The sequence below is a fragment of the Eschrichtius robustus genome, chromosome 13 (assembly GCF_028021215.1).
Source record: "Eschrichtius robustus isolate mEscRob2 chromosome 13, mEscRob2.pri, whole genome shotgun sequence".
NCBI lineage: Eukaryota > Metazoa > Chordata > Mammalia > Artiodactyla > Eschrichtiidae > Eschrichtius > Eschrichtius robustus.
Window position 1 is genome coordinate 14,432,997 of NC_090836.1, and position 12,520 is coordinate 14,445,516.

Below are 12,520 nucleotides of genomic sequence, written 5' to 3' on the forward strand. Positions count from 1 at the left end.
AGAGAGAAAGTGAATGAATGCTGGAACTCCCCATCTGTGTGGGATGCTGCTAAAGAAGTCCATTTCTATCCTTCTGTGCCCAGAGTATTAAAGCAGGAAATCCATGACTTGGGGGAAGAAAGACATCAGGAAAGAAGCCAATGAGAATACCAGAGGGCATTAAAGGGACGCTGTCCCCATTGTGTTTTGGGCTCTAGCAATAAGTACACTCACAGTCTGCTAGGAAAACCTTACCTAAAGATCTCCCTAATTGGCCTGCAATACCACCAATTCCCTGGTGCTAATCCCACATCTCCCTCCAATCTTTAGGTAGCTCCCTGTGCATGACCCCAAGGGTGCTCATGACAGCAAGCTCAGGTAGACAGGGAGCCCGTGCAGAAAACAGGCCAGGGGCTTCAGGTAGGTAAAGGAGAAACCACAATCTTGAGCTTTATTGCCTCCATCAGGAAAAAAAATAGGCTTCCAGCAGCAGGCCTGGTGAGTTCTAAGAACTAGAGAAAACATACAAGCTTAAGAATTTTGCCACAAGAGAGAAAAAAGAAGTATAGAACAAGCATATTCATACAAAGCCAGAGGAAGTCCCAGAATATATAGCAGTACCAAAAAAAAGTATCTCTCACCTGAAGGCAGTTAGTAAAGACTGGGGGAGGTGGCTGCTATTTCAAATGTGGAAACAGCAACACAAAACGCCAAGGAACATGAAGAATCAAGGACCCATGCCATCACAAAAAAAAATCACAATATTCCTCCAGTAACCAAAGCCAATGACACAGAGATTTGTGACTTACCCATAAAGAATTCAAAAAAACTTTTTGGGAAAATTCAGTGAGCTATAAGAAAACACTGAAAGACAATTCAACAAAATCAGGAAAACAACATGAATAAAATGAGAAATTTAACAGAGATAGATATCATTAAAAAATAACCAAACAGAAATTTTGGAGCTGAAGAAGTCAATGAGTGAAATGAAGAATGCAATAGAGAGCATCAGCAGCAGAACAGATCACGTAGAAGAAAGAATCAGTGAATTAGAGGATAAGAACTTTGAAATAATGCAAACACAGGAGAACAAATAAAAAAAAAAAAAAAAAACAGAGTAAAGAAGGCCTGTTTGATCTATGGGATACCATCAAAAGGACCAATCTGAATCATTGGAATTCCAGAAGAAGAAAAGTTGGAGAAGGAAGCTAAAAGTATATTGAAAGAAATGATAGCTGAGTACTTCCCAAAGTGGGGAGAGACTTGGACATCCAAGTTCATGAAGTTAACAGATCACCTCATTTTTTCAATCAAAAAGACCTTTTCCAAGGCACAGTATAGTAAGATAATAAAAAATAAAAGACAAAGAGAGAATCTTAAAAGCAGCAAGAGAAAAAAGATTATAAACTACAAAGGAATGCCCATTAGGCTATTAGCAGATTTGTCAGCAGAAACTTTATGGGCCAGGAGAGAGAGGGATGATATATTCAAAATGATGAAAGAAAAATACTGTCAGCCAATAATACTCTATCTGGCAAAATTATCCTTCAGAAATTGAGATTTTTTAAGACTTTCCAAGGCAAACAGAAGCCATGGGAGTCCATCACCACTAGACTTGCTTTACAAAAAATGCTGAAGTTTTTTCAAGCTAAAATGAAAAGACTCTAATTAGTAACATGAAAACAAAAATTTACAACACACTGGTAAAGGTAAATATATAGTCATATTCAGAAAACTAATTTTGCAATATGATGGCATATTAACCTCTTCCCTATAGCATAAAGATTAAAGGTAAAGACTACTAAAAATAACTATACCTATTAGTATTTGTCAAAAAATACCCAATATAAACAGAAGTAAATTGTAACAACAAAAACATAAAAGCGGGGGGCATAAAGAGTAGGGTTTTTATATGTGATTGAAGTTAAGTTGCTCTCAGTATAAAATAGACTCAAATCAGTAAGATGTTTTATATAAGCCTCATGGTAATTACAAAGCAAAAACCTATAGACGATTCACAAAATATAAAGGGAAGAGAATCAAACATACCACCATCAAAATATCACCAATTTGCTAAGGTAGGCAGCAAGAGAGAAAGAAAGGAAAAGTGGAACAACAAAGTAGTCAGGAAGCAATTAATAAGATCCCATTAGTAAGTCCTTACCTATTAATAATTACTCAAAATGTAAATGGATTGAATTCTCCAGTCAAAAGACACAGATGGATGCTTAAAAAAAAGTTGACTCAATTATACACTGCCTACAAGGGACTCACTTCAGCTTTAAGGATACAAGTAGGTTCAAAGGGAAGAGATGGAATAAAGGTATTCCACACAGGTGGAAACAAAAAGAGAACAGTGGTAATAATACTTATAACAGATAAAATAGATTTTAAGCCCCAAAATAATAATAAGACAAAGAAGGTCATTGTATACTCATAAAGAAGTCAGCTCATTAAGAAGGTACAACAATTGTACATGTGTATGGACCCAACATTAGACCACCTAAATATATTAAGCAAGTTCAAACAGATCTGAATGGAGAAGTAGACAACAGCACAATAATAGTAGGGGACTTCATTACCCCACTTTCTAATAGATTTCCCAGTCAAAAAATCAACACAGAAACTTTGGACTTGAACCATACTTTAGAGCAAATTGACCTAACAGACATATATAAAACATTCCATCCAACAGCAGCAGAATATACTTTCTTCTCAAGTGCACATGGAACATTCTCCATGATAAATCATATGATAGGCCACAAAATAAGTCTTAGAAAACTTAAAAACATTCAAATCATACCAAGTATCTATTCTGACTACAACGGTATGAAATTAGAAATAAACAACAAGAGGAAAGATGGAAAATTTACAAACATGTGAAAACTAAACCACACACTCCTGAGTAATGTAGAAATCAAAAGGAAAAAATTTTTTTAAATAACAAAACAAATGAAAATGGAAACACAACATACCAAAACCTATAGGATGCTGCAGAAGCAATAAAGAAAGATTTCAAATAGACAACCTACATTTACACTTTAAGAAACTAGAAGAAAAACAAGCTAATGCCAAAGTTAACAGAAGAAATGAAATGACAAAAATAAAAGTGGAAATAATAAAATAGAGACCAGAAAAACAAAAGATCACAAAACTAAGAGCTATTTTTTTGAGAAGGTAAACAAAAGTGACAAACCTTTAGCTAGCTTAAGAAAAACAGAAAGGAATCAAACAAATAAAATCAGAAATGAAAGAGGAGGCATTATAACTGATAGCACAGAAATACTAGGATCATAAAATATTACTATGAACAATTATATGGCAACAAAATGGGTAACATAAAAGAAATGAATGTATTCCTAGAAACCTAGAACTTACCAAAACTGAAGCATGAAGAAATGAAGATTCTGAGTAGACCAATAATAAGTAAGGAGATTGAGTTAGTAATCAAAAGCTTCCCAACACATAAAAGCCCAGGACCAGATGGCTTAACTGGTGAATTCTACCAAACATTTAAAAAAAAAATTACACCAATCCTTCTCAAAAATCTTCCAAATTATTGAAGAGGAGGGAGCACTCTCGAACTCATCTTACAAGGCCAATATTACCCTCATACCAAAGCCAGATAAAGACACTACAGGAAAAGAAAACCCTAATCTGATATCCCTGGTGCATATAAATGCAAAATATTAGCACACTAAGTTCAACAGCACATTAAAAGGATTATACATCATGACCAAGTGGGATTTAACCTTGGGATGCAAGGGATACACCTTACACAACATATGCAAATCAGTAAATGTGGTGCACCAAATTAATGGAATGAAGACAAAAATCGTATCATCTCATATACAGAAGAAGCATTTGACAATAAACAACATCCTTTTGTCATAAAAACCCTCAACACCTTGGGTATAGAAGAAACATACCTCTACATAATAAAGGCCATATACTACAAACCCACAGCTAACACAATACTCAGTGGTGAAAGATTGAACACTTTTCCACTAAGATCAGAAACAAGACAACAGTGCCAACTCTCACCACTGTAATTTAACCTAGTACTGAAAGTCCTATCTACAGCAGTCAGGCAAAATAAATAGTTAAAGGCAAACAAATTGGAGAGGAAGTAAAATTGTCTTCTTTGCAGATGACATGATTTTAGAAAATCCTAAACACTCAACCAAAACACTGTTGGAATTCATCAATGATTTCAGTAAAGTTCCAGGATATGAAATCAATGTAGAGAAATTATTTGTGTTTCTATACACTAACAACAAACTATCTGAAAAATAAATAACAAAAATCCTATTTAAAATAGAATAAAAAATTCTTAGGAATAAATTTAACCAAGAAAGTGAAAGATCTGTCCACTGAAAACTACAAGACTTTGATAAAAAGAAATTGAAGAGGATGCAAACAAATGAAAGACACAAACAGAGGAATAAATATCCCATGTTCTTGGAGGCATCACACATTCTGATTTCAAACTATACTACAAAGCTATAGTAATCAAAATAGTATGGTATTGGCATGAGAATAGACTCATAAATCAATGAAACAGAATGAAGAACCCAGAAATAAACTCTTGCATATACTATCAACTAATATTTGACCAGGGAGCAAAGAATATCCAATGAAGAAAGAATAGTGTCTTCAATAAATGGTGCTAAGAAATTGGGCTAACCACATGCAAAATAAATGATATTAGACCCCTATCTTATACCACTTTCAAAAATGGGTTAAACATGGGACTTCCCTGGTGGTCCAGTGGTTATGACTCTGCGCTTCCACTGCAGGGGGCATGGGTTCGATCCCTGGTCGGGGAAATAAGATCCTGCATACCATGTGGTGTGGCCAAAGGAAAAAAAAAAAAAAGTTAAAAATGGGTTAAACATAAGACATGAAACCACAAATATATATAATGGAATATTATTCAGCTACAAGAAAGAAGAAAATCCTGCCATTTGTGACAACATGGTTGGACCTTGAAGGCATAATGCCTAGTGAGGTAAGTCAGACATAGAAAGACATATATTGTATGATATCACTTATATGTGGAATCTAAAAAAGCTAAACTCATATAAACACAAAGTAAAGTATTGTTACTAGGAGCTTGGAGATGGGGGAATTGAAGAGTTGTTGGCCAAAGGTTATAAAACTTGCAGTTAGAAGATAAATCCATTTTGGGGATCTTGTGCATAACACTGTGATTATAGTTAGCAATACTGCCTTATATACTTGGAAATTGCTAAGAGACTAGATCTTAAATGTTCTCACAACTTAAAAGAAATGATAATTATGTGAACTGATTGAGGTCTTAGCTAACACTACAATGGTAATTTGCATTGTAATATATATGTTTATCAAATCATTACACTGAACACCTTAAACTTAAACATTACATGTCAATTATGTCTCAATTTAAAATGAAAAAATAGCTGCTTAGGTTTAGAAGGTAAAAGCATATTCAGGGATCAGTAAAAAAATCTGACACTATAATCTAACGACTCCATTATGTGCAAAGGAATGAGGTGGAATTGGAGACGAGTGAAAATTTTTAAAATATTGGAAGGACAAACCATAAAGAATTAAAATTGCCATGTTAAGGAATTTAGATATTGTTTCAAAGTTTATTGCAGAATATATACTGGAAGAACATCTCCAGTACAATGTTTGAGAACATATTGATAATAGTGCAGTTAGTTATAGGAAGACAGGACTTATTCCAAATATATAAGTCATGTGAAAATAAAGTGAGAATAAAAATGTTCATAAGTTTCTATCCTTAATAGAAGTGATGTGATCAATTGGCATAGGGAAAAGAAGAAAGCATATTTGAGAAAAAGACACTTGGCTTTGGGTTCCTAGTGGACCTCTATTGGAAAAATGTTCAGCAGGCAGTTAGTAACTCAGCATATGGACCTCTGGAGAATATTTGGAATTACGGATGTATGTAGGGGAAATAAAGTCATGGAATTAGATGAGTTCTCCATGCCTAGACTGTAGAGCTGTCATTATTCAATACGTTTAACATTCTACAATGTGATAGTAAGTATGATAGGTAGTGAGGATACAGTGGTGAACAAAGCAGATGTAATTGCCCTAGTGGAACTTACTGCCTAGCTGGGCAGACAGCAGTAGTCAAAGAATTATACAAATATTCAGATACATACACTGTGATAAGGTCCATCAAATAAATTCTCAGGTCTACGGTAGCATAAAGCATTGTTTGAAGTTGATCTGGAAGCTCAAAGCAGGTTTCCTTGAGGAAATGGCCTCTGCACTGAGACTTGTAGTAGGATGAGAGAAATTAACCAGGCAAAGAGTGGTTCCTAACGAAACATGAAAAATTTATGATGTGTTTTATGTTTTTATCTATTTTCTAAATCTTTGTTTACTTAGTTATTTTTATGAGAGTGATACATTTAAAAAGTCAAATGTCACTGAAAAAGTAATACATTGAGGTAACTGTTGAACATTGTGACTTCCTAAGTTTGGGCAAACAAGAGGCTAAGCAAAAGCTTACAAAGAAAAAAAAAATCTGGAGAATGAGATGTTTGCAGGGACTTTGAAAACCTCAAACATACTTCTGGGAATCTAGAAGACAATGCATATATATGTGCATATTCTGTGTGCATGCCAAAGACTGTGTGTGTGTTCAAGAAATAACCAGGGCTATATGATTTCACCTCTGGATAATCTTGAGGTTCTGCATAAGAAGGAAGTGAAGGCTAAGGCAGAGCTGTAAACCTCATGGCTGAGTGTGGATAGTGTGCCCCAACATGCACACCTCAACAAAGACTGGGGTACTTATTGGTTCCAGGCATGTCAGGAAACCTTCGTCTAATCAGTAGCTGACCACTTCGTCTAATCAGTAGCTGACCAGCACAGTAGCTGACCACTTCGTCTAATCAGTAGCTGACCAGCACTATTGTAGCTGACCACTATGTGACTAAGCAGAGACTTCAGTGACCACACATGGCAAAGGATACAGACATAAAAGACTTAGTTTGCAAAAATCACTAAACAAACAACTTTACAGTAATTTTTGTTGTTCCTTTTATTTTTCCTGTACATTGAAAAAAAATCTCAATATTATTCAACTTGCTTTTTTCTTTTAAAATTTTTTTTAAGCTCTCTTTTTCATGATTGAGGTTTTCCTCATATTTCTTATTACCCATGGCCATTCATCATATTAAAGATTAAGATACTGAAAGCTACTTGGAAGTTCTGTATGTGTGAGAAAAGCCTGCTGACTGACCAGTCAGCTTGGCAGAAGAATGCTAAGCACTCAGAGAGGTTAGAAGAGTAGAGAGCCATGGCATTTTTTCCAGGACCACAAGGGAAGAGCATTCCTAGAAGAAGATGGTCTAGGGACTTCCCTGGCAGTCCAGTGGTTAAGACTCTGCACTTCCATTGCAGGGGGCACAGGTTCAATCCCTGGTTGGGGAATTAAGATCCTGCGCAGCCAAAAAAAAAAAAAAAAAAAAAGAATTATAAAGAAGATGGTCTAGAATGGAAAATGCAGCAGAGAGTAAAATAAGGCAAGAACTTAGCAGAGGCTATTGGATTTGACAAAGAAGAGCCTACACATGGCTGTTGAGAAAGGAATTTCAATAGAATGTGAGAGGTGTAAAAAGAATGTCAGAGAATCAGTGAGAGGGTCAGTGGGTGGAGATAGTTTTTCAGGAAATCTGATTTTATAAAAGAGAGACTGAAGATGGATCATTGTTTGAAGAGAAGCCAGTTTTGGTGTGTTTCTTTTGGGCTGTCAATGTTAAAATTAAGCAAACCCAAAAGAAACAAGTCAGTCATCATTAAACATTTTCACTCACCAAACTCCTGCCAGAGTTATGCACAAAATAATTTTAGAAGTTCTAATTTCATCTCTGATGCTTTTAAAAAATCTTTTGATTCATGTGCTGATCTATGACATTATCCAGAGACAGACACAGGAAGAAGGAAGAAAATGCAAAGACCTAAGTCATTCACAGTTTGGAACGTTGATCCCCGAAAAATTGTATCAGGGTTTAAGAACATTCAAAAGGGACCATGGACATCTTTTCTTCAGAGTGAAGTTACCTGAAATAAAGTTACACAATGTTGGGATTCATATCTGAACAGGATAAAGATATATTCCCTCTCTCCCTCCCTTCCTTCTTCCAATAATATAATAAATAGGCTTAAAACAAGTAAATATGCTAAATTGAATGATACATTATCTATCTATCATCTACCTACCTAAATATGTACTTATGTTGTATGTGTAGATACATACATGCATGTATAAGCATAGAAAAGGAGAAAGGTGAGGGCAGAGACACTTATGACTACCACCACATTTTAAGTTTTGTATCCAACTGATGACTGACAGAATAATAGTGGAAAAGTATAAGACACATAGAAAAGTATTTTACTGAATGTGCCTGATAAAGACACCATAAAAGTGTCAATCATTCCAATATTGAAGTGTTACTTTTTTGTCATTACTTTAGATTGGAATGCCTATTTGAAACCTAGGATCATAAAAACGGTGATTTATGAACATTTTTCCGAGACAATGTAAACTTAGTGTCTCCACTCTTTTTGGTGAATAGAGAAATGATCAGGCTATCTTGGTCTAATTTGTGGCCTCATAGGAGCACTTAGGACAAGAAGGGACATGGTAAATTGAACATTTATTATGCTCTATTTAAATGGCATTTCTAGGTTAATGTTAAGCAATAGCAATGACCCAGCTTAATACACCATCACAAATTTCTTTGCTGTCAAATCAGCATCTTTGCAGAGGGTTTTATTATCTATTTAGTCAAAGAGGACCTGGAGGTTGTAAACTGTCAGAGAATAGATCTTTTAACTTATGTATCTTTTTTTCTCTCTCAAATTGTCTAGCATAGAGTTTTGCCAATAGGAGTTGGGTAGCAGAAGCTTATTTAGTGATGGATGGATGGATGGACGAATGAATGAATGAATGAATGAATAAATAAGTAAGTAAATAAGTAAATAAATGAGTGAATAAAGTATCCCTCAATAAAGTCCCAAGATAAAATGTAAATAACGATACAATTTAAAATCTTAAAAAAAAGAAAGCTAGTGATCCAATTTCCATTACTGCTTTGGTCAATGCTATTTCTATCTTTTTGATTCATGGATAGAAAATGTTATTGTAAATTTACAAAAAAGCCTTACACTGAGTAACTAACTAATTAAACAACAAGTCAGAACTATCACTCATCTAAATTTTTACCCAACCATTTTGTTTGTGTCAGTTATAATAAAACAAAGCTTTAACCTGTCACATTACCACCTGGGAGATTCTCAGAATTCTCAATAAAAATCTTCAGTAGCATTGGTTTCTGTATTTCTAAAGGTATTCATTCCATCAACGTTTGTAAAATAATTACTTGTTTTCCCACAATTCAGTATATAGCTACACAAAGATGGGACAATATCTGATTGCTTTTGACATTCTCTGTGGCAGTTTGCATTGAACAAAATATCTATCCACTCATTTAGCCCATCCATTCAATCTTTCCTCGGTGATGGATGATTTACAATTCCCCAGTTTTTGTCCTAAGTACTAGATTTAGATAGGCTACCCAATACAGGCTCTTTAACTGGAAGTTTCAATACTTTATCTAGCTTTAACTCAAGATCTTCTCACTGAATATGCAATACAGCATTTTCTTTTTAAGTACAAGATCCTAAAAACCTACTTTGAGAAGTTCTAAAAAATGTCATTAGTCAACTTGAGATAACTGGGGACGCCCTGTGTTACCCTCAGAGCTAGGGTTGACAACAATGGCTCATGTAGGATATTTCTATTCCTGTTTTTTTTTTTTTTTTTCCTGTGGAGAAAGGGCTAGATACAGGCAGTGATTTCAGCAGGGGTGCCACTGGTATTTTTGTTGGACAATTAATCATTGCATTAGAGAATTTAAAATGCCCCACTACCATCATGTCCCTAATGAGTTGAGTTTCCTGAGACTGGAAGACAATCAGCTGAAGTTTGATTATGAGCTAATTTTGACAATGAAATGAGCGTTGATGGTTTGGATATGTTTGACTGAACTACATTTTAAACAGTTGGTGATGGATTATGGGTGTGCTGCAATTTTTATGTTGCTCAAGTGCCTTAAGGGTAAAAGACTTTAAAAATCATAACAAAATTTCCACATATTAAAGTTACTGTTAATATAACTTTATTCCTTTCTCACAATATCAGTATACAGTAGGGGGCTGCAAACCTGAGTCTAGGTACTGGTTCCACTGGTGGTATATTCATTTAATTGATAGAAATAAATACTTTAATAATATCCAAATCCTGAGAGTATGCCAGGAGAAATTCACATAACTTTCTAGAGCACTTGAATGATTTTTAGAAAATGTTGGAGAACATTCAAGGTCCCAGGATATCTAATAGCAAATAGAATATACATACATTTTAAAAATTATGGTTGTTCCCTTTTCCTTTATAAGCCTATTTTGGCTTACAAATTATTTATTCAATATACCTGTTTGAGTACTTGTATATTATGTGCTTTCTTTTCATCAGAAGTTTTCCACTTTATTCCTCCCTCAGTAAAAATGAGTCACTATGTTTTTCTTGTCTTTTACCTCCTTTTATCTGTGTCTGTAGACTGGGAGCACCTAGTTGACTGTTCTTTATCTCCCATGAGGACATCTCAGTCAATAACTTTAATGAGAACATTTGATGCATAAATATTACAAATCTGGGATCTAAGTGATGAGATGGTGGAAAGAGAAATAAATAGTGTAATTGAAACAAGTGGAATGTTAATGGACCTGGAGCTACTAACTAGTTAGGGAAGAGAGCAGCCTGTGCTGGAAGTTTAGTTTTCCTGATCAGAATGGAAGCTTCTCAAGGACAGAAATTGTTTTCTGTAGCACATAAAGAAAGGAAAGGATAGTTGCTATTTGATAAATATTCTTTGTTTGGTTATTTGTATATTTCCTAGTAAGAATAAAGTAGCCTGAAAGAGGAATTAAAAAGTAAAGAACCATAAGAATTTACAAGTAATTATAAAATAGAAACTAGCATAAGTCTTTTACATTTATCTTGACTGACTTTTTAAATAATTTGTAGACCCAAAAAGAAAACAGAGCTTCCAACTGTGTTGGAACAAATTTGATCCACATTTCTCCTTTAGTGAAGTACAAAATACAGAAACTAATATGGGTAGACTTTCTTGGAAGTAAGCCCTTTTCTACTATATTATGTGTAATGTTTTTGCACCTGTTTTTGCTGCAATTTTACCAACAAGGGGTCTAGGGAAACACTATTTCATACTTGGCCTACAGGCAAACCAAAAAACAAAAATGTCATTAATCACTGTAACTTGTCAATTTTCTATTTAAGAAATTGTCTCTTTTCATTGTTGCTACTAAAAACACAAGTGAGATTGATAAATTTTGTTTTGAAGAACTAAGGCTAAGTTTTCAAAAGTGAAAGTGTTTTTTCAAAGGGAAAATGTGGTATTTAAAGGTAGATTACAGCTGCAATTGGAGAGTATATGTGTGAGAGAAAAACCATGCATGTATATGTAGCTGGCCATCCAAGAGATTGTCTGAAAAGAATCTGCATTTAAATAGAGTGCTATTTCGGCAGGCCATTTCTTCTAGGTGTCGGTTGAAAGATCTGACATGGTGTAGGAGAGCAATGTATGTATGCTCCTTTGCCCCACCCTCCACATTTAACAATATAAAGGGATCAGAAGTCAAGAGCAAAATGATCATAAGGTCTTCACAATCCCTGCTACAGAGAGTAGATCAACAGTCCATGGCCAGCTCTAAACATAATAGACACATTATTTTATATGCAAATCCATTTAATTGATTTAAAAAACAAAAGCATAGACCAAGCAAGGAATATTTTCTCCACATTATCATCTTAATATGATAGGAACTAGGTGACTTCAGAAGATGACACTAGGAAATATTCAAGTCTTATCCCACATTTTACTGTATAGGATTCAAATAACTTTATAATGGTTTAGACTTGTGGTTCAGTAGTGATGGAAGTGAAACGAAAATTGAAGAGAGAAATAAGCACACTGTCCGCAGGCTGTGTGTTGAAGTCACTGAGAGTATGAGCTCTAAAATTAGAGTATGAGCTCTAAAATTAATCCTGTCAGGATTTCTGGTAGAAATCCTGGTTCTACCAACTAAAAGCTTTGCTACTAGGGGCAGGTTATTAAATCTCTTTGTTTTAATGATTAAGTAATATCAACCTTGCAATACACACATACACACACACATATATATAACCCATTTAGCACAATGTCTGGTCAATAACAAGTGTTCATTAATGATACATACAGGGCTTCCCTGGTGGCGCAGTGGTTAAGAATCCGCCTGCCAATGCAGGGGACACGGGTTCAAGACCTGATCTGGGAAGATCCCACATGCCGCGGAGCAGCTAAGCCCATGCGCCACAACTACTGAGCCTGCGCTCTAGGGCCGCGAGCCACAACTACTGAGCCTGCGTGCTGCAACTACTGAAGCCCGCACACCTAGA